Source organism: Neomonachus schauinslandi, chromosome 5 (genome assembly GCF_002201575.2).
Source record: "Neomonachus schauinslandi chromosome 5, ASM220157v2, whole genome shotgun sequence".
Lineage (NCBI taxonomy): Eukaryota > Metazoa > Chordata > Mammalia > Carnivora > Phocidae > Neomonachus > Neomonachus schauinslandi.
Window position 1 is genome coordinate 132,937,837 of NC_058407.1, and position 25,194 is coordinate 132,963,030.

Genomic DNA, 25,194 nt, shown 5'->3' on the forward strand with positions numbered 1-25,194 from the left:
AAAATATCAAATTTTCAATCGCATGTTTTGGGGTTATTTCTATCCAAAGACTTAGTTGGAGCGATTTAGAAATGTGGGCACTCGGGCACCTGGGTGGCTCAGTTGGTTAAGCGACTGCCTTCGGCTCAGGTCATGATCCTGGAGTCCCTGGATCGAGTCCCGCATCGGGCTCCCTGCTCGGCAGGGAGTCTGCTTCTCCCTCTGACCCTCCCCCCTCTCATGTGCTCTCTTTCATTCTCTCTCTCTCAAATAAATAAATAAAATCTTTAAAAAAATTTAAAAAAATGAAATGGATTTAAAAAAAAAAAAAAAAAAGAAATGTGGGCACTCAAGTCATGGTACTGTCAGAAGCTTAGCCAAACAACTGTGAATGCTATATTAAATGATTTTCTTAGGGCAAAATAGAGGCTTTTTAACGTGAGCTGTGCACTTGGCGTGTGCCTGAAGATATCCTTGTCTTTCAAAAGCATGAAACCTGCAGCTCTTTCAAGGGCTCCTTGTGGACACATGGGCCGTTGGTAATGATGTCTCTGTTCCTTTGAGGTCAAATGTCAATTGATTCTCTGAAGTTTGTGTTCACCTCTGTATCTCCTTAAAAATCGACAAGAGTGTACAGTAGAATAAAAAGATCAAATGGAAATTGTCCCTTTTGCAACAACACTGGTGAACCTGGCCCTCTGTCATGCTGAGTGAGTGGTGTCAGTCAGTCAGAGAAAGGCAAATACTATAGGGCATCATTTACACGTGGAATCTAAAAAAGGCCAACTCGCAAACAATGAATCATGGAACACTACATCAAAAACTAATGATGTCATGTATGGTGATTAACATAACGTAATAAAAAAAAATGTAAAAAAAAAATAAATAAAAAACCGTGAATGTTGGGGAAAAAAAAAAGCCTACCAAAACTAACAGTTGATTTACTTGAAATCTAATTTTGAAAATAAATTTTATGTCATAACAATTAAAAAAAGAAAAAAAGTCAACTCATTGAAAGGGAAAGTAGACTGGTGGTCGCCAGGGGCTGGGGGTGGAGGGAATGGGAAGGTGTGGGTCAAAGGGAACAAGCTTCCAGTTACACGATGAAGAAATTCCAGGGATCTCATGTCCAGCATGGTGGCTCTAATGAATAATCCAGTACCACATACTTGAAATTTGCTAAGAGAGCAGATTTTAAGCAGTTGCATAAAAAAAGGGTAATTATGTGAGGTGATGGGTGTGTTAGCTTGATTGTGGTGATCGTTTCAAATCGTATCAAATCATCATGGTGTACACCTTCAGTACATTACAATTTTATGTGTCAATTCTACCTCTGTAAAGCTGGAAAAAAAAAGGAGTGGTGAGATGAAAAACTGGTGAGGACAATGGACTCTATTACTGAAACTTTGGAGCGAGCTGCCTCCCCCTGCTGGTCACTGGTCTTCATTACATTTCTCCTGCCCCTTCTGGAAAGAGGTGTGGTCCACACTCCAAGCCCATTGGAGGCCCTTGTGTTTCCTGATAGCAGGAGCTGTGAGATATTCCAGTCCCCCAGTCTGTGTGTCCTGATGTTCCTTTTCCACTCCTCAGAAGGAACCAGAACCCGGAGCTGTGGTGTCACAGCTGGGCCTAAGAGGCACAACTCGATAACTCTGCCATAGACCGTTTTGAAAAAAGTCCCAGTATCATAGTTTTTGTAAAGAATACAGAAGTACTAAACCTTGTTCATGTTGCAAGGTGTTGGAGATAACCTCCCTTCATTTAGAGGATGAGACTACGGAACCATGGGAAGATGAACAAAGTTGGTCCTGGGTTTGGACATCCTGAGCTGTGGAGACTTCTGGAACCATTGGATTAGGTGGTGATTAACTCTGCATAGCTGCTACCACCATTACTCCAGCCTTCCTTCCCTGGTGCCCCTTCTCTAAAAACCTACACAGTCTTCCCTCTGCAGCCTCCCTTTCTCCCCATATACCTTTAAAAACATCAGGAGTTTATGAGAAAACCCATCTGTGATAGGATCATAGCCTCTTTGGAGATGACAAACTCGAGGCGCAGAGGGGCTAAGCCAATCAGCCAAGGTCACAGAACCTGTGCACGGTGGGGATGGGTTGTCCTCCAGCATCTGTGAGCTAGTCCATGGACGGCACCATGGTATTACCCTTACTGATTCGTGTTGTCATTTCACTTGTTAACCCCAGAGGCACGAGGGCACTTCCATTCGTTTCTTATTGCTTACTGGGGGAAAAAAAAAGTGCTAGAGATTCTTAGTTTTCAATATGCTTGTCTGGAAAAGCTAACGTTCTCCAGTCCGGCCAACCTCTTTTCCCCTCTCTCTCGCAGACTTTATATGGACATTTTGGAGTCTGTTTGATTCCAGTTATTCTTTTATCTTGAGTTTGCTCTTCCCTCCTGGCCTAATTACATTATTGCTTTTCTTCAAAACTTAATGGAAGTTCTACATTTCCTCTATTAGATTCCCTTTTCTTATTTTGCTCACCCAAAATCAAATCTTCTGAGATCTTACCAGAACTTAATGTCTGTATATCTCATTTTATCACATTGGCCTCAAGGAATCAAATAAAAGCTGCATTGATTGTCACCCAGTTGCAAAACCACGGTGCTGGGTACTATCAGGACTGCAAAGTGGGATGAGCAGAGTTCTTGCACTCACTGAATTGATATATGTGAAGGCAGAATATAAATAGGATTTTTTTTTTCCCGAAACTGAAGGTATGAGCGATAAGACAAGATGACAGCAAACGAGCTGACCCTATGCAGAGGGTGTGTGAGGGAAAAACCACTTTATGCGTGAAGAGGAGGAAGAGTAACTGGAGTCTGACCAGTCAAGCAGGATTTATGGGGGAGACCCACGCAGCCTGGATGGCAGAAAAATGTAACTTGTAATCCTTGAGGGCAGAAGTGGAAGATCAGAATGGAAAAGGTGGATTGCAACCACCCAGGAGAGGACTTTGAATTCTCAATCACTGAGTTCACTGAAGGCAAGAGATTGCCTATTCTTCTGATCCTACCAATGGAATGTTAATTTTGAGAGTGCAAGGCGGGAGAGACTAGGGAGAGAAAACTCCCAGTGCTCCAAACGGGGCGGGGCCACGGAGGGCTGAAGCCCTGCACTTGGAGGGAGAGGGACAGGGAAGGAAAAGGGAAGAGGGTGACAAAGTCATGACTAGAAGTTATCCACACATGGCTGTGTGTGTGTGTGTCCATGTGTGCCTGAGTGTGTGCGTGTGAATGTGTGCACGCGTGTGAGTGTGCGCGTGCATGTGTGTGCGCGCATGTGCACGTGCCTGAGAATATTTATATTCCGAGAATTGCACAGGACAACTCGATGTGGACTTTTTCCTACAGAATCCCCAAATAATGACCAATTCAGTAGGAATAATAAAGTGTGTTATCTGACCTCTCTCGCCCAGGAAGAAGTACTCTTTGGCAGACATTCTTCGCTCCCTTACCTGACCTGCATTGCCTTAGTATCTGAACTTTGTCTTTTTTTTTTTTTTAAGATTGCATTTATGTATTTGAGAGAGAATGAGAGTGAGAGAGATTACAGAGGGAGAGGGAGAAGCAGATTTCCCAAGGAGCAGGGACTCCGATATTCAGCTTGATCCCAGGACCCTGAAATCATGACCTGAGCCGAAGGCAGACACTGAACCTACTGAGCCACCCAGACGCCCCTGAACTGTGTCTTTTTAACACCATCCATACTAAACACTGGAAAGAACAAACACCACCCATATGATTACGGAACAATTTGTTTGCTTGTTCTTTTTCTTTTTTTTAATGGCAATGTGAACTACAAAATCATAGATTCTTTTAGCACTAGAAACATGAATGATTTAAAACATGTGGTTGAATTCAGGTAAAATAAAATTGGTGCAGAAATCTGGCTGTGAAAAACAGCACCAAAGAAGAACACAATATGATGTACAGGGTTTTTCCCCATAAAACTCTAGTTCAGGGACGATCATACATATGTTCATATATATTTAAATACCTAAAATTAAGAAATATATGAAATAAATGTGCACAGAAGCTGAAACATGAAATTATGGTAGAATGGGTATGTAGTATAGTTTATTCCCTTAGAATATTTCAAGGCTTGAATTTAATAATGCATTAAATTATTAATAATAAAACATTTTTGTAAAGTACATGTCTCAATTTTAATACACAATGCAACAATCCAATAATGGAGAAGGCCTCCGCATTTCTTATAGCTTTTAAAACTTATAATCTTTCATTTTATACCTACAGGCAGATCTTTAAATAAGAATTAGTTACTTTAAACATTAGGAAATACAATTTTTATAAAGTACTGCATGTTGGATACTTCCTGCCTAGAGAGTTACATGGGAAAGGACCGCTCCCCCCCCCAACACAACATACTACACAGATCAAGTCTTTCCATTTATTTTAAAGGTTTTATTCATTTATTTGAGAGGGAGAGAGAGCTCGAGCACGAGTGGGAGGGGAGGCAGAGGCAGAGGGAGAAGCAGACTCCCTGCTGAGCAGGGAGCTCCACTCGGGGCTTGATCCCAGGACCCCAAGATCATGACCTGAGCCGAAGGCAGACGCTTCACCGACTGAGCCACCCAGGCGTCCCTGAGTCTTTCCATTTAAAACAAATATTTTGAACAAGGTAATCATAACAGTGCCTGAAAGACAAACTGCTTCTTTTGAGGAGGGAGGAGGATGTGATTAGGAAAGAAAATGTAATAAACAGATTTAGATAATTAGTTGGAAGAAATAATCAAAAGCCTTATGTTGTTAATTTTCAAAATTCATCTGCAGTCATCGGCTTAATTTATGCATTCATTTATTCTTACATTAATTCATTTAATAACTACTAATTAATACCCACTCTGAAATGGAAATTAAAACACTTAGGCAAGTCTTTTTGGTTCAATTAACAAAACCCCATTGCTCTAGTAGGAGCAAAGCACTGTGGGGTGATTTTAAAGATTTGAGGATCTAAAGGAAGTCACAGGCTGGGGGAGGGGCGGGGTTTGGTTCTCACAGGGGACTGGGCCTGCACACCTGTCCTGACCCAAGGTGACAAAAGATTCTCTCTGTCTCTTCTCTGCTTCATTGTGTTCTCTCCTAGCAAACCAACTTTCTCTGATTTCGGCGTGCATGAGTCAAAAGTACCCAGACCATTCTTCTGAATAGCCATGGTCACCAGTCCAGGCCACGCAGGGATGGTGATTAGTGTCTGAAATAAAAATCCAAATTCTAGAAAGAATGTATACAGTCGGCACTGCTTTGCTCTCATCACACCTCGGGCTCATCAATTACATTTAGGAGCAGAGTCATGCAGTGTAAGCACTGTCCCAAGATCCTAGCCCCATAGATGGGTAAGGAGGTGGAGAGTGGGGCTTAGAACCCTTCGGTTTCCAGCACCATCACCAACATCCTCCTTTATGAGCTTGATATAAAATCGGCAGATAATGTTATATAACCAGAAAGAGGACTTTTAAAAATTAACAGACTGCCCTATGTTACAATGTAGAGGAAAATAAAAGGAAGGCGATTTAAGATAAGATATGATTTGAACATTTAAATATCCTGCACAACTATCCTGAAGACATAAGTAGGCACTCAGATGCTTACATAATATACACAAAATTACTGTGAGTGTGGTAGTTATAGAGACAATTCAATTCAGGCGAGTTACATTGAATCCTCAACTCAAGCCCCACAGGTAGTAACATTCCTTGTGATGTGGTTTTTCTGAGATGTGGAGAGTTTGGGGGACATGTCTGAAGCAAAGGACAATCTTCTCTCGATTTGCACATTAATTGAATTTCTATAAAATTCAGTGTGTATTAAAACTATGCAAAAATGTGTATGTGCTTTATTTCAGCAATCTGGGTAGGTTTTGCGGGCTCTGTGAGATGTTGGAGGCTCTCCGTGCACTGCAGGATATCCAGAGTCTCTGGCATTGTCCACTAAGTGACGGTAACATCAGGATCCCTGTGACAATCCAAAACTTCTCCATGAATTCCAAGCTACTGTTCCCATTTCAGGACCTAGAAATACATTTCTTGAAAGAGTCCAACATAAAATTCCATCTCTCATCTGCCTTCCGGCTCACAAACCGATACACTCCTTAAATACATTGGCAATGTTCCGCCCTTATTGTGTTTGACCTACTCTTTCTCTGCCCAAATGCAAGCAATTTCTCCCCAGATCCCCTGTTTCTAGTGTTGGTGTTCCTCAGAGCTCAGGCCTAAAATTTCTTCCCTTCTCATTCCACACACTCCTTGGATAGTCTGTCCTCTCGCAGACCTTTCTGGGATGAACTCCGAGCTGATGGTTCTAGTATTTATACCTTTGGCCCAGATCTCTCTTTAGAAATTCTGAGTATGTTCTACTGCCAGGCAAAATGGCCCTCAGACAGTCCTACAGGGACATCAAATGCAACATGTACAAGCCCAACCTTCCATGTCCCCACCACCCTGTCCCTTCCCGCCCAGTGATATTACTGGGGTTTCATGGAGCAGTAAGCGTAGTGAGAAGCCTAGAACGAAGATGTTATCTGTTGCCTTTCTGCGTGGGAGAGATAGATGGTCACATTACAGCACAATTATCTTTAATCCTTTAATTCATTTCAATGATTCTCTGGGTTATTTAAACATTAAGACTAGTAGAGACCAGGCTCTGTGTATACAGAATACTGCAATCTTCTGGTTATAGCAAACCGTCTTAGGAAAAGCTGAACTTCCCTGTGGTATGTGGAGCCTGTGGGGAGGGTGGGCAGTGTGGGTAAGAAGCAAGGGAAAAAGCTCTGACATTCCCATCCCTTCTCCCCATGATGGATGGAGGGGCACCTGGACGGTGAAACTTGGGTGGGCCAGGCTCCCCTGGCAGATCAGTTTTAGCTGGGCACGTGGCTACTCAGGCTCAGACCCTGTTCCCCAGGGTCCTTTCATCCCCGTGACTGAGTGCCAGCCACTGGAATGGTGCAGAAATGCCTGTGTATCTGGTCACCTCGGCGTCACAGCTCACTGCTCTGGACTTTCTCGTCCCTCCCAACATGGCACGTGGACATGGCTGGGACCTGGCTTCCAAACGGCCAAGTAGCGCGAGTCACCAGAGCAGAGCTGCTTCCTCTCGGTTTCCAGGAAAAACGGTTAAAATGTTATTTTCACAAACTTCTAAGAAATTTACCATTTCCTGTAAGTATGATTTAGAAAAAGCCCGTGACGGCATCCACAGTGCTCTGTCTCTGTCACCAGTAACAACCATAGATAGTTTCATGCTTTATCACAGTAGTTAGTGACATCTGAGGATGAGCGCTCTGTCCATGCTCTCGCTACTTCAGAGGGTGATGCTAGTAGGTCCTTTCCTGGACTGTGTCCCTGAGTGTCTTATTAGGGACACACGGATATTACTGTCTGCATACGGTGCTCCAACGGCCATAACAAAACAGCGCAGACTTGAGGGCTTAAAGAGCAGACATTTATTTTCTCAGCGCAGGAGGCTGGAAGTCCCAGATCCCGGTGCTAGCTCATTTGGTTTTTGGTGAGGCCCCTTTTCTTGGCTCACAGATGGTTGCCTTTTTGCTTCTGTGTTCAAGTGGCATTTCCTTGGTAAGTACACATGCAGAGAGAGCGAGCGAGCAAGCGAGCAGGGGAATAGAGAGGGATAGAGAGAATGAGAGAGAGGGGGAGAGAGAGAGACAGAGAAAGAGAGGGAAAGAAAGAGCAGGAGAAAGTGAATGAGCGCTCTGGGGTCTCTTCTTGTAAGCACACTAATACTGTAAGATCAGGGCTCCACCCTCCACCCTTATGCCCACATTTAACCTTAATTACTTCTTTACTCCAAATACAGACACACTGGGGGTGAAGGCTTCAGTGTATGAATTTTGTTGGTGGGGGGCGGTCGGGGGGGCAGGATGCTCATGGACACTAACATTCAGTCCATAACACTGTACTACAATTTTACAAAAGGTTTTGTTTTTGTAGTTTATAATTTGATGACGGTATTCATATATTGTGTCCTTTGCGGTCTTCTGTATTTTATGATTCACTCTCAAAATAATTTTTGAGGAATCTACAGGCCTGGTCACACTGCCATGGAGAAGATTATATAAAACAAAGTAAGAACCCTTGCCTAGAGCACTATTTAACAATATTGCAGGAAGAACCTGAGTCTTTAAATGACTCCATGGAGCACCACGATGTACGCTGCCTTTGGGTTTAATCTCTCTGTTTTCTCTGCATGGAACATACGCCCTGACTTTGCCTGGTGAACTCTTACCCCTCCTTCTGAGTTAACTGCACATTGGATCCTGCAGACTCTCCTACCCCAGGTCTTAGCTGACACCCGCTGTGCGCTCCCCTCATCCCAGGTCGGGGCATATACACCGTAGTTGTCTGTTCCTGTGTTTGCATAATCCATGAAAACTTCTTTCCACCTATAACATACTGGCTTCTCAATTAATACTGATTAAATAGGTAAATGTTCAAACAAATGGATTCCACAGGAGGATAAGGAGATTCCCAGAAGGGTAGCAGACCTTAATGTTGACCGCCCCTCCCCCCATGCTAGGCAAACTGTCAAGGAACGCTCTTGTTTAAGGGAAATAAATGGATGATTTTAACTCAGAAGAAAACAGGGTGGGTGATAGAAAACAGGGGTAACTTTAATATGGTGGGTGTTTGCAAAGTACAGTGTCTCGTCCTGGTTCTTCATTAACTCATTGTGCAAAATGAGTCAAATCCCCTATATTAGAGTCCATTTACTCAAGGATAAAATAGAGCAGACTTACCAATATCACGAGTTGTTATAAAATTTAAGTAAAATAAGTATTTAGAAGCTGTAAAGAGATCTCCCTAAATGGTATAAAGTCTAACACAATTATTTTTTAAAAATCTGTATCCATCAATAATATAACAAGTCTAAAGGGTATCTGAGTAACTTGGAGATCGACATTTCCGTAACACCTAAGGTATTAGCTCTTTTCTTGGAATCCCAGTGTTGAGATGGCCAACCTCATGCTCGTTCTGTGTGGTGGCACTCAGCACCCGTTTTCCCGTTCCCACTCTGCATTGGGAATCAACTGAGAGACAGACAGACAAGTCGGGCAGATGGGGATCCGTATATTTATTACTGCAGAAGCTCTCAGACAACGTGGCTCTCAGACAATGTTGTTGTGTGGCAACAACATTCTTACTGATCCTATGACAAGCCCACAAAATTTAGGGTCAACTGTTGGAATTAAGGCTTTGAAACTCCTTAGCTCAAGTCATACGTTCTTGTGTGAACCTTGATTTCATTATCTGTAAATAGAAATAAATGTCATCCCAAACTACATACAATTTTGTAGTTTTATGTGTGTGTGTGTGTGAGAGCCACATCGAAAGCATGTGAATATGATCCATATATGCTTTTTGTTGCCAGTTTTATTATTTTTTTTCTAATTTAAATTCAATTAGCCAACATATAGTACATCATTAGTTTCAGAGGTAGAAGTCAGTGATTCATCAGTTGCGTAGAACACCCAGTGCTCAATCACGTGCCCTCCTTCATGCCCATCCCCCAGTTACCCCACCCCCCACACCCATCTACCCTCCAGCAACACTCAGTTTCTTTCGTATAGTTAAGAGTCTTATGTTCCATGTATTTTTAAATGATGTAAGCATTTTATTAATTGAGCACTAACACAGAAATAACACATAGTAATATCTCTGAGATGATAGATTTAGTAACTCAAGACACTGAGAGGTATGGGCACCAGACTCTCGCTCAGTGTATACTTCCGGTGACAAATTTATAGTTCCAGAATTTGAAATTTGAATACTTTTATGTGTATTTGCTCATTTTTCTTCAATGTTTCAGTCAACCGTACATTTGAGTATCTTCATTGTCTAGTTTTATCCTTTTATCATATTGTATAATGATAATTCATTTGGGTTGGCTTTAGTTGTTTTTTTTTTTTTTTCCAAAATATGACCTAAATGTATTTGCTGAGCTAGAAAATCTTTTATTGTTCTTGTAAGCACTCTTTCTGCCTATGTCACTCATTTTATCTTCTTTCTTGCTTATTCTGAGCTCCAGGTTACTGACTAGTTAGGTAAGGTCTGACTTCAGAACCCCCCGTCCTCCTCCTGGTCCAAATACAAAAAGGTTCTGACCTGTCCTCAGTGAGTGCAGAAAGAGGGACATTCAGAAAGCACATGAGTGAGTGAGAAGTCCAGCATCTCTCTGGTACCTGGTGTATTCGAGAGAATCATGGGTATAAAAGGTGCTTGACCTTCTTATCCACACCAACCCCTTCAGCTCTTGAATGGGAAGAGGTGAGTGAGTAACTTTAAACCCTGATTCTCAACCAATGAATAAACCAAACTCCAGTGGTAGGTTTTGTGAGCATACAACATTCACAATTAAATGACAGAGATTTTATGGTGAATGGTTTCCAAATCCACCAAAAGGAAAAGCAACTACGTACTTTTTATAGAGAAAGTATATTGCTTATACACATTAGATACCTACAGAAGCTTGCAGCTTCTATAAATACACTGTTGCTTGAGTAATAGAATAATCTTGTTAAGGTAACATGCTTGAATCCTGCTGTAAACCAGACACTCCTCACCACAAGCTTCTACAACGAGGTATCTGCCGAAATCCAGCCTAGGAAAGTAGAATGATACGTCCTTCCTGTGACCCTCAAATCCAGTGCAAAATCCAATACAGAACGTCACTATTGAGCTGAGCTAGTCCTCAAATAACCCAGATCCATAGGATTCTGAAATCTTGCTTCAGTGATTGACGCTGGAGAAGGTTCTTCTTTCTGGATTCAGTGCTGTCATTCCAGGCAGGGATTACTTTTAAACCCTAAACTTAGATTCTTGTAGTCAACTGGCATTTTTTCTTTATACTTGCATGCGTTTTCATGTGTATAGCTACAGAGGTAAGAAAAGTCTACTAGTCTTGAGAATGAATGACTCTCCTAGGTAGAATTTCATCGTGCACATTAGGGTAAGGAAAAAATAATGTGAAGAGCAGTTATTATATATGAAAAACACGAAACAGAATTTGTCACAATTAGGTATCTTTATTTCTCCTCTCTCTTCATTCTGATTATATAAGTAACAATTTATTTGTGATTTTCCTTGAAGTATTTTTTCTCTATTTATGAAAGCCAAGGTTATTTTACTTAGAAAAATCTGTTTAAAATTTTCTTGGATGGTGACCCCCAAAAGGTAAGTCCACAAGGAACCTCAGAATATGGACCCTTGGAATAGGGTCTTTGCAGATGTGATTAAGATGCACAGCCCAGAGGACAAGGACATGTGGAAACATAGGCAGAGATTGGACTCTTGGAACCACAAGCTGAAGAAAGCCATACATTGTTGAGTCACTGGAAACTAGGGGAGAGGCATGGACCAGACCCTCCCTCAGAGTGTCCACAGGGACCCAACCCTGCTGACACCTTGATTTTGGACTCCTGGCCTCCCAAACTGTTAGAGAACACATTTTTGTCGTTGTAAGCCACGTTTGTGGTCATTTGTTACATCAGCTCCAGGAAGCTAATAGAGTGGCTAATCGTAACATTCAAAACACAATTTTATTTAGGTTATTTTCTATTGACTTTCATTAAGATAGCTAAAAAAGAAATTGTTGTTTTAAAAAAAAAATCACTTTCCTGGGGCGCCTGGGTGGCTCAGTTGGTGAAGCGGCTGCCTTCGGCTCAGGTCATGATCTCGGGGTCCTGGGATTGAGCCCCGCATTGGGCTCCCTGCTCAGCGAGAGCCTGCTCTGCCTACTTGTGCTCTCTCTTGGTCTCTCTGTCAAATAAATAAATAAAATCTTTTAAAAAAAAAATCACCTTCCTGTCCTCAGATCTTCTTTTTGCATTTTTGAAATGTATGTTCTGAATTTTTAAAATTTCTGTTTTGGTTAGTTAGGGTTTATAGCTTACCAGCATATAAATTATGAGGTGGAAAAAGGAACTCATAAAAGCTCCTTGAACAGTGAAGAATGGCTACTTGAACTTGGCTTTCTTAGTTCTTTTGGGCAATAAAGTGTAAAATTATTACATTCCTCTTGAGAAGTTGGGACGTAATTTAGATGATCTCAACATGTAGCCAGCCATCTGGAGAGAAAAATTTCGGAGATGCAAGACAGAAAAAAGCCATCAGAAATGGAAGGATTTGCTGTCATCATCATCAACATCATCATCATCATCATCAAAATGTTATTACTGAGGTCATATCATGGAAGTAGGTTCTAGAGGGTCTGTTATAAGGTTCTGCCCTCAAGATAGACGTATCTTAGAGAAAGATTGATGAATAATTTTGACTTGTCGGAATCTTGCCTGAGACTCGTTTGCACGTTTCCAGGTGGAAAGCAGAACTGTAGAAATCCAAGTCAATCTCATGTAATCTGAGTCGCGGAGAGAAGGCTTTGCCCCTGAAACCGAGTATTCTGCAGGCCAGTACCTGCAGGGGGCGCCGTGTGCTCTTTTGTAGATGTGCTGAGTTGGGATAATGGGGCAGGGAAGTGGGAAAGCCTCCTTCACTTGCAGATTGCTGTGTGAATCTGAAGACAGGTGTTAGAAACTGAGGTGCAGCTTTGCGTGTGGTCAATGCCCCCTTACTATTCCTCCACTTTTAAAGAAATAGCTTTCCGATGCTTACCTACTGTGACCATCTTGTGGGGGCCCACTTACTCTCTAGTTCTCTCTTTTTAATAAAAGCACCGAGATTTTTGTTCCTGCAGGTTTGGGCTCAGCCCTGCCTTGCCTCCAGCCCGGGGCAAACGGGTTGTTTTAGGGGTTTGAGCAAGTATTCCCATTGGTCCCCATCCAAATGCTGCCTAGGACTTCATATAATGATCAAGGCAGCGGGCTTGGAACGGGGGCCATGCAGATATTGCTGCCAAAGAGGAGTCAGACACAGAATGGGGAGGGCCACTTTGGGAGGCCCCTACCCGCCCCCCCAAGAAGCTGCTCTGACACTTGATGTTCCTCTCACTTTTTAGTTATGCGTGTCTATAACTTTCCTTTTCAGCTTGAGCCAATTCAATTTGGGACCTGCAGGTTTTATTTTTTGTTACATTTTGGCACTTGTTAACATAATTGATTCATAAGATTGGATTTACAGATTGCTCCAGATATTCAAACCGCGTTATTCAAATTCAAATACGCGTTCGCATCACGTATTTCTACCTATAGGCTGGGACAAACTTGGTAATCTCATCTGAGAACCACACACTCTCTGGGGCCTCCAAAATCATGGCATTCAATCCCTCATTTTATAAATGAGAGACTGAGGCCATCAAGCATCAGTGAAATTGTCCAAGCGAATAGACTCGGATCACGGCACGGTTAAGGGTGAAAATCAGTTCTCTCAGCACCAAAGGTGCTTCTCCTAGAACAGAGCATTTTTCATTATGTTTTCCATGCACTGTGACATCCCCGAGCCAGGAGCCAGGCTGAGCCAGCTGAGAGTGCCGTGCAAAGGTGGGGGCACAGTGGAACAAGGGAACGAGCCCCAGTGGGAGGAGGGGAAACACGAGGACCCCGGAAAGGCTTCTACCACCTCCTAGAACAACGAGTGCAGACACAGAAGGGAAGGAGAGGTTCACACGCCAGTCAGCTGCCCTTCACCTCACTGGAGAGGAGCCCGTTCCCCAGCAGAGACGGGAGCATGCAGGAGGCTGGGCCCAGGAGCTCAGCCCGCTCTGCAAGACCACACCCGTGAGCCCTTCCTTGCAGGAAAAGACAGTCTCCAGGTCTAATCTGGAGAGCGATTTTGCAATGTGGAAAATCATTTTCAAGGCAACCAACCTTTAAAAACCTTAAAGCCCATACGCTGAGCAGCATTCAAAATAATATGTTTTCGGTGTTTGCTTATAGAAGCATGACAGGTGGCTTTCCTTTCACGTAGCACGAGGCAGTTTTAGGTTTAGAGAACTGGAATGCATAACTGAGCAAAATTCCTGTGAACAATCATTTATCCATCTGTGTCACTGCAGAAACAAAAGATTGCCCTCTTTAAAAATTTTTATTGCAGTAAAAATTTTTTATTGCAGCAGAAGCTGTCTTTTCTACAAAGAGATAGTTAGATCACTTGAGTATTTAAACATTCCATTCCTGATAGAACCAAGTCTCATTTGTTTCAATAACAACATTTTTTTCCTTATTGTGTACATATATTTGCCACATGATGTCACGGGTTCTCTTAGGGTGCTCGGAGGAAAAGTAACAGGTGTCTCTTATTTTCCAGTTTTCTGTGGATCCTTAAAACACATGCAATCCCAGCCTCCATTGTGGTTTTCTTGATAATTAAAAGTATTTGTTGGATACACGTTTTCATAGAAAGCTATGTGTGCCTTATGTATAGGTTTTCTGGCCTCCTTAAAATAATATTTCCATAGTATTTGTGGTTAACCGATCGCTGGGCAAACATTAGACCTACTAGCAAATGGTCAGTCTACTCTGAAACTCCCATGTTCCCAAATATTTTAGTGGCATCTGGACAGAACATTTTATTTCCTTTTAAACCCCCGTTAGGCAGTTTCAAGGTTCCCACCTTCTCAAAAGTAGCTGTCAGGTAGGAAGCTTGAGTTTCTCCACATTTATGAATTCCATGCCATTATTAGGAGCACCTCCCGGGACAGGTTCTGTGAATACCTTTCATTACCCCTCATGGGCACGCATCTGAAACTCAGCGTGTAGAGCGGGATGAGCTCATTGTTCAGAAAATGTCTGAGAAAAATTGAGCAAGCCTGACGCTCTCCCTCAGAGTGGAATGGACCAGAATGCGGTATTTTATTAAACGTTTGCCAACTTTATGAGGTCTAGTATGTACCTATAATGTATGGGACACACACATTGGGGGTGCACAGCTCTCTGAGCATCCCCCCTCCCCTGACAGCAGCTTTCTCAGGGTTTCCCTGTCTCCAGTCTGGGTCCCCATTATCCTCTGTCTGCCACCACAGCTCAGGCCAGGGGAGCCACGGACCAGGAACAGAGCAGCTCACACAGTTTTCTCCTCTTTTATTTCTGGCCCACTTTTCTCGGTGTCTGTCTGAGATCGATCCATGTTGGCTTGACTCTGTCACCTGCTCCTTCTTCGCTGACCAGCGCTCGACAGCCTGTGTTCGCTGCCATCTCTTCATCCGTTTGCCGATGGATGGAGCACTGGGCTGTTTTCAGTTTGGGGTTATTACAAGTCTTGCCACAGACAAGTTTTCCCCCAGCAGTATGTGTTATTCCTTTTGGGTAGACACCTATGTGTGGAATCACTGGGCCATGATTTTAAGTTCCCAGCAGCCGTGTACGAGCTCTCCAGTGGCTATACATCCTCAGCAACATTCAATAGCGTTTGCCTTTCATGTCAGATGTTATATTGGTTACAAGGTGTTATCTAATTATGGTTTTAATTTGCATGTTTCTGATTATCGAGGACACTGAGCACCTTTTCATATATTTATTGGCCATTCTATTGTGAAGTACTATTCAAGCCCTTTGTCCATTTCTTAGTGGCTTGCTGGTCTTTGTTTTATTGTGTTGTAAGGGACGCCTGGGTGGCTCAGTCCGTGAAGCGTCTGCCTTCGGCTTGGGTCATGGTCGCAGGACCAGAGGATCGAGTCCGCATCGGGCTCCCTGCTCCGCGGGGAGAGCCTGCTTCTGCCTCTGCCCCTCCCCCCACTCCTGCTCTCTCTCTCTCTCTCTCTCTCTCTCTCAAATAAATAAATAAAATCTTAAAAAACACTTTATTGTATTGTAAGAATCATTTGTATATTCTAGATAAATAATCACATACACATATATCACTGTATGTATACTATCACTTCTGACTCGAGCTGAGGTGGGTGGCCCTTCCGTTTGCTGTGCGAGTTTCGGGACACCAGAACGTTCTCTAGCCACGTGAATAAGATCCCATGATGAGCTTATCCTGCCTGTGTTGCTCCTGCCAAGTCCACTTATTGGATCGTATGACCGGTCACTGCAGGAAACGCAGCATTGACTATGTAGCGTCCTGTGGGCCTTCTCAGTTCTCCTTTTCTGGATGATCGTAGGGACTCAAAATACATGTTGTATCTATTCTGTGCCTATTGTATACAGTAAGACACAATCGTTAACTTTAAGAGGCTTGCAGTTTGAGCAGAGTCAAAATGTATGTACATATAATGGTGATGCTAAAATGTAATCTAAATGTAAATTGACGGCACAATGCGAGAGCCTTCCAGATCACCTGAGCGCTGCTGGAGCTGTCCAGAATAAAACAGCCTTGGAGCTCACGGACCATGTGGTGGGTGAGAGACAGTAACAATCGTGAATGGTAAAAAGTGTGGGTGTGCCCATGCGCGTGCGTAGTTTGACTCCGAAGACTTGGCGGGAGGACCGGGAAGAGGGTATGGGTGGGAACATCAGAAAGAAGACTCTCTGGAGCCAGCCGTGCAGCAATTAAGGCCGGAGGCGCTGGGGAACTTTCCATCACCACAGTGGAGGAGAGGCAGAGGCTGAGGCTGTTGCTTGCCCTGGTGGTGGGAGATGTGCGGGGTGCAGGAGAGGGAGAAGGGAGGAAGGACAGCGGGCGGGAAGAGCTGGGCAGTGCGTGCAGGCCGCTGTCCCTCAGTCTGCGCCATCAGCAGCCACACTGACCTCGTGCACTCAGGGGTCAGAAGTCAGCTTGGAGGCTGGAGACTCCCTATAGTGCCTGGCTGGCCCGAGGCCAAGCAAGCGGGCTGAGGCGGAAAAGTTGTTTGAAACTGTGCTTGACATTCACCCAAGAAGCTAGAAATGTCAATTGCTGCTTGAGGTGATCATTTCTTTTCCAGGGTAAATGTGACAGCGTCCACCTGTCGCGACTGCGTGTCATTCAAGCACTTGCCTGCAGGACGGCGAGACATCTTGGAAATCGCCTTCATTCCTAATCCGTATTTGTGTTTAACTACAAAACCATCTAATCCACCAGCTCACTGTCATACCAACACAGAGAGCACATAGAAACATTTCCTTCATTATGAAAGTAAAACAAAACCCAGGACTTTGCTTTAGATTCCTTTTGAATACTAATGCACGAAAGCTCAGATTAAATTAATCTCAGCTGTACAGTCACACTTGGCAAATGAATCATAAAATAGTTTCCTCTTCATATGACAAGTTGCCCTTGACAGCAAATTAAAATCTTAATAAGGGTTTCTAAAATACACATGCATATTTACATGCATAAGCTCACTTAGTGGAGCTCAATGTCAAAATACAAATTATTTTGCTTTGTATTTCAGAAAAGGTGAACTTTTAAGAACATCTTTCAGACCTTTTTATCTGGTGGCTTCATATCCTCCGTACACTTGAGTTCCATTCATTTACCTTCAAAATGATTGTTTTGGAAATCTTGTTAGGGTCGTTGGCTAATGTTTTGTTCTTTAGAATGACATAAAAATCATTTGTTAACTCTTTACCGAAATAATACACATGTTCATGGTATAATTCTCTACCCCCCACCTTTCCTCAATAACAGTGGCTTCTGGGGCTCTGACATGACAGAGAGAGATCAGAGGCCAGTTACGGATGCAGTCGCAGCCCACTGACACTTCTATTACAACTTAATCACGTTGTAATAGAATACTTGCCCTCTCCTGAGCCTGCCACCATGTGTAATAACAGTAACATGTAATGGGGAGAGCCGTGGGACACAGAATCTAGGGAGGACCTCTTGGGGAAGCCCCAAAGATGTCACAGGAGATGGAACTAGAAAACTTTGAAGCCTCTGACACATTCAGCTAAACAAGTATTAAACACAACCTAGATCTCCCAGGAAAGGTCTCTTTACTTCCAGTTCCTACTACACAGTAGGTCATATTTGGCTTTCAATTAAAAAAAAACCAAACAAACACAAGGCATGCTAAAAGGTGAGAAAATGTACAATCTGGAAAGACAACAGAAGCATCCGATGATGTCATCATTTCAATTTGACACAGATTTTGAGATTATTTAAGTAACTATGATTAACATGTCAGGAAAAAGTGACAACCTACAAGCAGAGACAGGTGAGGTCAGCCAGGGGGAGGGAGAAACAATTTGACGTGCTTCTCAGTGGAGTAGACGAAGCCGGGGAGAGAATCATTCAACTAGAAGATAGGTCAAGTGAAACTTCCCAAACTAAAATGCAAAGAGAATTAAAAAAAAGGGGGGGGGGAAGGAAACTGTGGAAGGAAGGAGAGACAGAGGGAGGGAAGAGAGACTAAAAGATGACTGATATCTGAACTTTATAATGTGTTTGGCCATTTGGGGGTTGGGGGAGAAATACAGGACAAAGGTCGAGTCAAGATCACATGATCTTGGGATAGATCACAGATGAGCAGATGCTGAAGGACCATGCACATAGCTTATGCCCAGCTCCGAGGGACGCATTTTGACCAAAGATTACACAAGACACTTTTTCTCACTGCAACATCTTCCTTTGCTTCCTAATCTTGAGCCTGTCCTTTCTGGATCTGGGAGGGGACATCAGTGCTCACAATCCTTACGTGCTCTCCGGTTCAGGCTCCTCAGCTTCCTGGCACTTGTGTCCAGACTGTGAGTCTACATGAGTAAGAGAGCCTGGCAATGTTCTAGTAATTGTAATAGTCTCAATACTGTCTGCATATCTGAGATAATTAAGAGCAGACTATAAACTACTCTCTGGCCAATTGTTCTCCATTTCAGTATTCCAGTATTTTTATAGATGTTTAAAATAAAATCTCATTTAGCTAGGTACTTTGCATATGAGAAATGTGGAATTATTTCAAAATGGTTGTGTTTTTAATAACCAATATTGTACTATTTGCAAGCTCATGTTTGCTTTGCATAAGCTTAATGCCTGGCATTTCCATAAACCTCCCTACAAAATTGCATTTGATACTTGATGGTTCGGCTTTACTTGGAGGCTTCCCAGTTCGGTCCTGTGACTACTGAATTTTTAAATGGAATGTTTGGCAGCCATTTCTTGACAATCTATTGTCTTCACTCTATTTGGGTCATCCTAAATCAATAGACTTGTAACTAAAGTTTTGGATCAAAGACTGGTTTAGTTTGAAACACTGAAACCTTACATGACCTTTGCTCAGAGGCAATAGATATATGAACGGGTTTGCAGTCATGGGCTCTGGAATAAGTTTCTGGAGTGGAATCCCGTCTCTATGCCTTGGAGGACATGTGACTTTGAGAAAGCAACTTAATCTCTACATTCCTATGTATTTTCATATGTAAAATGGGTATAATCCTAACTCTTACCTTACTTCGTTCTCAGGGGACTAGGGGTGTTAATGTGCATCCTTCATTCAGAAGATGGGCTAATGTAAGCACTTGATGAGTCATCACCTTTACCTTAAAACCGCCTTTGGTCATAAAAATTATCCTGCCCTGGGGCTACACGTACATGTTGTTAAAGCCAGTTGTTCTATTTGGTAAAATCATTTGTTAAAAGATAGACAAGTACTTGTAGTCCTGAAAAACACAGCAGTGTCTGACTAATGGGGGTTTTGCTTGCCACCCATGGATTCAGAATCGGATCCGTGTGCGCAAGCCTTCCTTCCCTAATTGTGAGAAATGTATTTTGGTAAGTTTCCCTGTCTTTCACAGAGTCCTCTGTTCTCTCAAGTTGACTCATAAACATGGAGTTTGTTTGTGAAACAGTGATTCTTATATCTCTCGCCCGATGGTCTGGAATGTGGCACCTCAGAACCTATAGTTTTAATAAGTACCTCAGATATATTAATGACTAGCTTAGTTGGAGAAATATTAGTCTAAAAATCTACATGCCAGTTGATTTCTATCTCCCAAGACAGTTGGAAACAAGCATACCTTTCATACATATTGGAAACCATGTTAGAAAAATTAGTCTCTGAGATTCTTGAGAACTCTTTCTGTTTTCTGTTATATTGATACGGTTTAACTTGACTCTCACTTGTTAGGACAATCCATTCTTTTTCATAATGGTGATGTGGGAGGCAGAAGAATGCTCCCCACACCCCCCAAAGATATCCACAACTAAATCCCCAGAACCTAATAATATGTTATGTTACCTGGCAGGGGGGAGTTAAGGTTGTAGATGAAAATAAGATTGCTAATCAGTTGACCTTAAAATAAGGAGAGTCTCCTAGATTATCCAGGTGAGCCCAGTGTAACTACCAGGGTCCTTTAAAGTAGAAGAGGGAGACAAAAAGGAAGGGCAGAGACAAATTTGAAGATGCCCTGATGCTGCCTTTGAAGACAGAGGGAGGGGCCATGAGCCCCGGAATGCAGGCAGCTTCTAGAAGCTGAGAAAGGCATGGATATGCATCCTTCTTAACATCTCCAGCAAGGAACACAGCCCTGCTGACCTGAGCTTAGCTCAGGGAGAACTATTTTGGAATTTTAACTTCCCAAAAGTGTGAGATAATACATTTGGACAGAATCTCCTTGACCTTCAGTTTGGTTATGAAAGTCTACCTACAGCACCAAAAGCATGATCCATTAAAGAAAAAAAAATGAATGACACCCATACCCCACACCCACACCCAATCCTCACAGGTGAATGAGAGATAAACCTTGCTATTTTAAGCCTTTCAGATTAGGAGTTATTTGTTACCATAGCATAAGAATAACTTTGTCCCTTCTCACTGGTAAAAGCCAGAAGAATCAACCTGCTGTGTGTCAGAACCAGATACGAGACCAAAGCTCTTTCTGCTAGCTCAGTAGATGCTGACCTTTGAAATGCTAGAAGTAGATCCTAGGACTAAGATGGCCTGGAGGGGGCGCTACTCCACCTGAAGCTATTTTATTGGAAGATGAAAGGCAAGAATGAACTCTCATCTTGAAAGACACTTGCTTTTAGCTGGTAAGCACTTATGTTGCATTCACATTTTGGAAGGAGGAATACAACACACGAACAACAAAAACATTTACAACAAATTCAAAAATAAACTCGGACTTGAATTTTGCACAGCACATTCTGGTGAAAACATTTTCCTAATATTAGTAGTTGTACAAGATTTAAGGTCCACGCGCAACACCTGGAAATCTCGTTAAATGAAAATCCTGATTCAGTAGATCTCAGGTAGGGAATAAGACTATGCATTCCCAGAAAGCCCCGTATGATGTGGATCCATGGACCACACTCTGAAAAACAAGCTATAGAATACACAGATGTAAGTAGAACATTTTAATTTTGTTTGAATGTATAATTGGAATTATACATTATTCATTTAGAAATGAATGATGTATCCAGGCAGGTAATAATGGTAGTTGTAGTTTCTCAAAATATGATGAATTAGCCAGCTAAATTAAAATGCTTTGTCTGCTACGTGTTCTCAACATTGACTTAATATTTGGCTCAGAAAGGATTCCTAACTGAAATCTATTATCACAGATAAAAAAAAGAGAGAGAAAAATGATGTCAAAATATAAATTAAGAAGAAAAACACAATGTCAAAATTATTCAGGTTATTTCTTTTTTATTTTGCTTTGTTGGATGGAAGAAAATAAGACAGTTTATATTTACCAAAGAAGATTTACAGTGAGGATTTTGAACGTTAAGTATATTACTAACCATTTGTTCTTACCTTTAGCATCAAATAAGATGCCCAGTGGACAAGTACACATTCAGTTGCAATAATAATGTTCATGCCAGGTTAACCAAATGCTAAGACATTTAGAAAACTAAACGCCTAGCTATTATCTCTGTACTTTTTTTTTTTGGTTACTGGTGCACTGACCTTTCTCTCTGGTGCTAGACTCAAATGATTGTTTTAAAAGCAATATTCTTACAGTCAAACTACACATTCACTTACTATTTGAATGCTTCCTCGCAAACTTCTTTTATAGATTTATTAGAATAAAACTGTTTGTTAAATATCAATTCTATTGCTTTCCTTATTTATAGAATGGAGACTAGAGGCACAAAATCCTGAGACTTCCAAGATCCTGCTTTCAATTAAGGAAAGTTGAAAACAGAACAGGAGGAGTCCCTTTAGCTACTTATTATTTTCCATACTGGAAAGACTGGAATAAGATCTACTAGAGGTTGAACCTAAGTTTTGTCTGAGTTACTAGGATTTAATTTTAGAAATATATATTTGAGAGCACCTGGGTGGCTCAGTCAGTTAAGCATCTGCTTCAGCTCAGGTCATGATTTCAGGGTCCTGGGATCAAGTCCCACGTTGGGCTCTCTGCTCAGCGGGGAGTCTGCTTCTCCCTCTCCCCCTCCCCCCACTCATGCTCTTTCTCTCTCTCAAATAAGTAAATAGAATCTTAAAAAGAAAGATACATATATATTTCGATCATGAGTTCTTGTCTAATCTGACAAAATCGAGAGATGTGGCTCTCGAATAAACGTTAATATTACTCTCACTGAAAAATTATGAATCAGTGATTTTTAGTGTTACATGACTGCCTGTTGCAAAATAGTTTCATATATTCAATTCAAATGACTAACACGCAAAACCAAATAAACTTGTACATATTTAAGAAAATTAAAGGCGTTAGTTTTTTTTTTTTAAATAAACTTTTAATTTTGGAGTAGTTTTAGATTGAAAGAAACATCGTGGAGATAGAAGGGACTCCATTCACCCCACAACCAGTTTACCCTACTGGTAGCATCTTACCTTACTGTGGAATATTCGTCACATTTAACAAAATGACATTGACATGTTATTGATGCAGCCCACACCGTATTCAGATTCCCATAGTTCTTGCCTAATTCTTTTCCCTGTCGCACCCTCCCATCCAGAATATTACCTTACTTTTAGTTGTCATGTCTCTTTACGCTCCTTTGTGCCATGATGGTTTCCCTGACCTCAACTTTTTTGATGACATTGACAGTTTCCAGGAGGACGAGTTAGATATCTTGTAGAATCTGCCTCCGATGGGATTTGTCTGATGTTTTTCTCTTGCAATGACACTGGGGTTATGAGTTTTGGGGAGTCCAATCACAGGGGCAAAATGCCTTTTCTGTCACATCACATACCAAGTTCTATACTATTAACTGTTGACAATAACTTCTTACCGATGATGTTAACCTTGGTCATCTGGCTGATGGCAGAGTTTTTCAGGATTCTCTGCTACAGTTACTCTCTTTGTCCACTTTTTCATACTGACCTCTTCGGAAGGGAACTCACCAAGCTCAGCCTGCACCTAAAAAGTGGAAGTTTTGCTTTGACTCTGAAGGCAAAGAATTAGCATAAATGATTAGAAATACTAATGCATGGGAGATTTGCCTCTTCTCTCTCATTTATTTGTTTACTTATTGATTATTCCTGTTAGCAGGGACTCCTGGATATTTATTTTTATATTTTGGATTACGATCCAATGGGAATTCATTTTGTCGCTCACACTGTTCCAGCTGTGGCCACTGGACGTCTCTTAGGTGTCTCCCGTGTCCTTTTGACATACTGCCATCCTTGTGGGGTTGTTTCTGTTACTAGTGTTGTTTGTTTAATATCTCTGCTCTTTGGCACTACAAAGATGCCCCAGGCTCATCTTGTGTATTTCCTCAACCAGTCCTGGGATTGGCCACTTCTCTGAAGAGCCTCATTCCTTTTACTAGAGAATGGTGTTAGAAGTTGAGATCTGGGGGCGCTTGGGTGGCTCAGTCGTTAAGCATCTGCCTTAGGCTCAGGTCGTGATCCTAGGGTCCTGGGATCGAGCCCCGCATCGGGCTCCCTGCTCAGCGGGAAGCCTGTTTCTCCCTCCCCCACTCCCCCTGCTTGTGTTCCCTCTCCCGCTGTGTCTATCTTTGTCAAATAAATAAAACCTTTAAAAAAAAAAAAAAGAAGTTGAGATCTGGGGCTAGGTGTAAACGTTGCCGTTGGTAGGAGTCCCTGCTTCTTGGCTGTCAGTTGACAGAGTGTATACTATCCCACGTATATGCATATATCTATAATATTTTTATGTGTAAATGTATATCTAGATCAAGTTGAATATGAGTTTATATTTCTGTCTGCCACTCAAATTATCATGTGCATCAATTCAAGACTTCTCCCTTGCTTATCTGTAATCTTGTGCCCCCAAAACGAGAACCTGGCTCATACCATCTACCATCCATTTACTTAAATGCTCAACTCAATTGCTCAAGTATACCTGCGTGGTGGTTTTCCTAGTGGGAAAGCATACATGCATAGCTTTATCAGCTGGACCAGGATTTAGTACAGTTCCTTTTGACTGTAGCCTTACAGACAACACCCACTTCAAAAGTTACTTAGGTCAGCCCCTCTTTCCTCCTCATTCAGTGAGCTATTTTCGTGCATGTGTAATTCTGCATATCATCTTAGACTCCTGATTTATTTTGAATTTGCATATATTGAAGTTTATTCTTTGTGCTATAAAGTTCTATGGGTTTTGACAAAAGCATAATGACATGTATCCACCATTATAGTCTTGTTCAGAATAGTTTCACTGCCCTGAGAATCCCTTGTGCTTTCTCTCTGGGCTGTGACCTGCATGAGTGTTTCTCCCCATGGAATAGCTTTTTTTCCCTTGACCCCTTTCTCCCTTTTTGGGGTGTAGAGCTTCCCTTCTGTTTCCTTGATGCCCTCACCTCCTGACACCCCCTTGGATGAGACATAAATGTTAGATGGGCTGGAGTGGAAGAAAGACCTTCCCCCAGCTGAGGTAAGGCTAACTAAGGCTTCTTTCCTGAAGGGTGAGCCTTTGGTAAAGAGAAGGTTCTTGGTTCACCTGGATTACTCTTCCTGTCTCCTTGCCTGAGCCACAAGGCTATCTTTCTGGGGTCTTTACCATGAAAACCTTCTGGGTTACCTTGAGGTGTGGCCAGGAAAGTGTGGGCCCCCACCCCCAGGACTGCGACCTCTTACTATTCCACACCCATCTCTCAGCAATTCATGAAATTTGTAATTTAAGTGGCACCCCCTGTTTATGGCTCCAGAAGCTTCTGGTCCGGGTAAGGAGAGGCTGTGGCCCTCTGGATTCTCCCGTCTCCAGATTGCAAGATGGCGAGTGGCCCTGCAGCCTTGGTTCTCTGATGGGTCCAAGAGAAGTCATTTGTGCTCAGTTTGTCTAGCTTTTTCCTTGGTGTAAAAATGGGAGTGGTAGCTTTAAAGCTCTTTACATGTCAAAGAGGAAAATGGAAACCAGGCATTCGTTTCTTGGGTAAATTTTCTCCAAAACTTCTCATTTCCCTTGAAAAGAACACAACTTTACATGGGATCATGGCCAAGCAGTAAATGCCTACAGGAACATTTTCAGGACAATGGCGA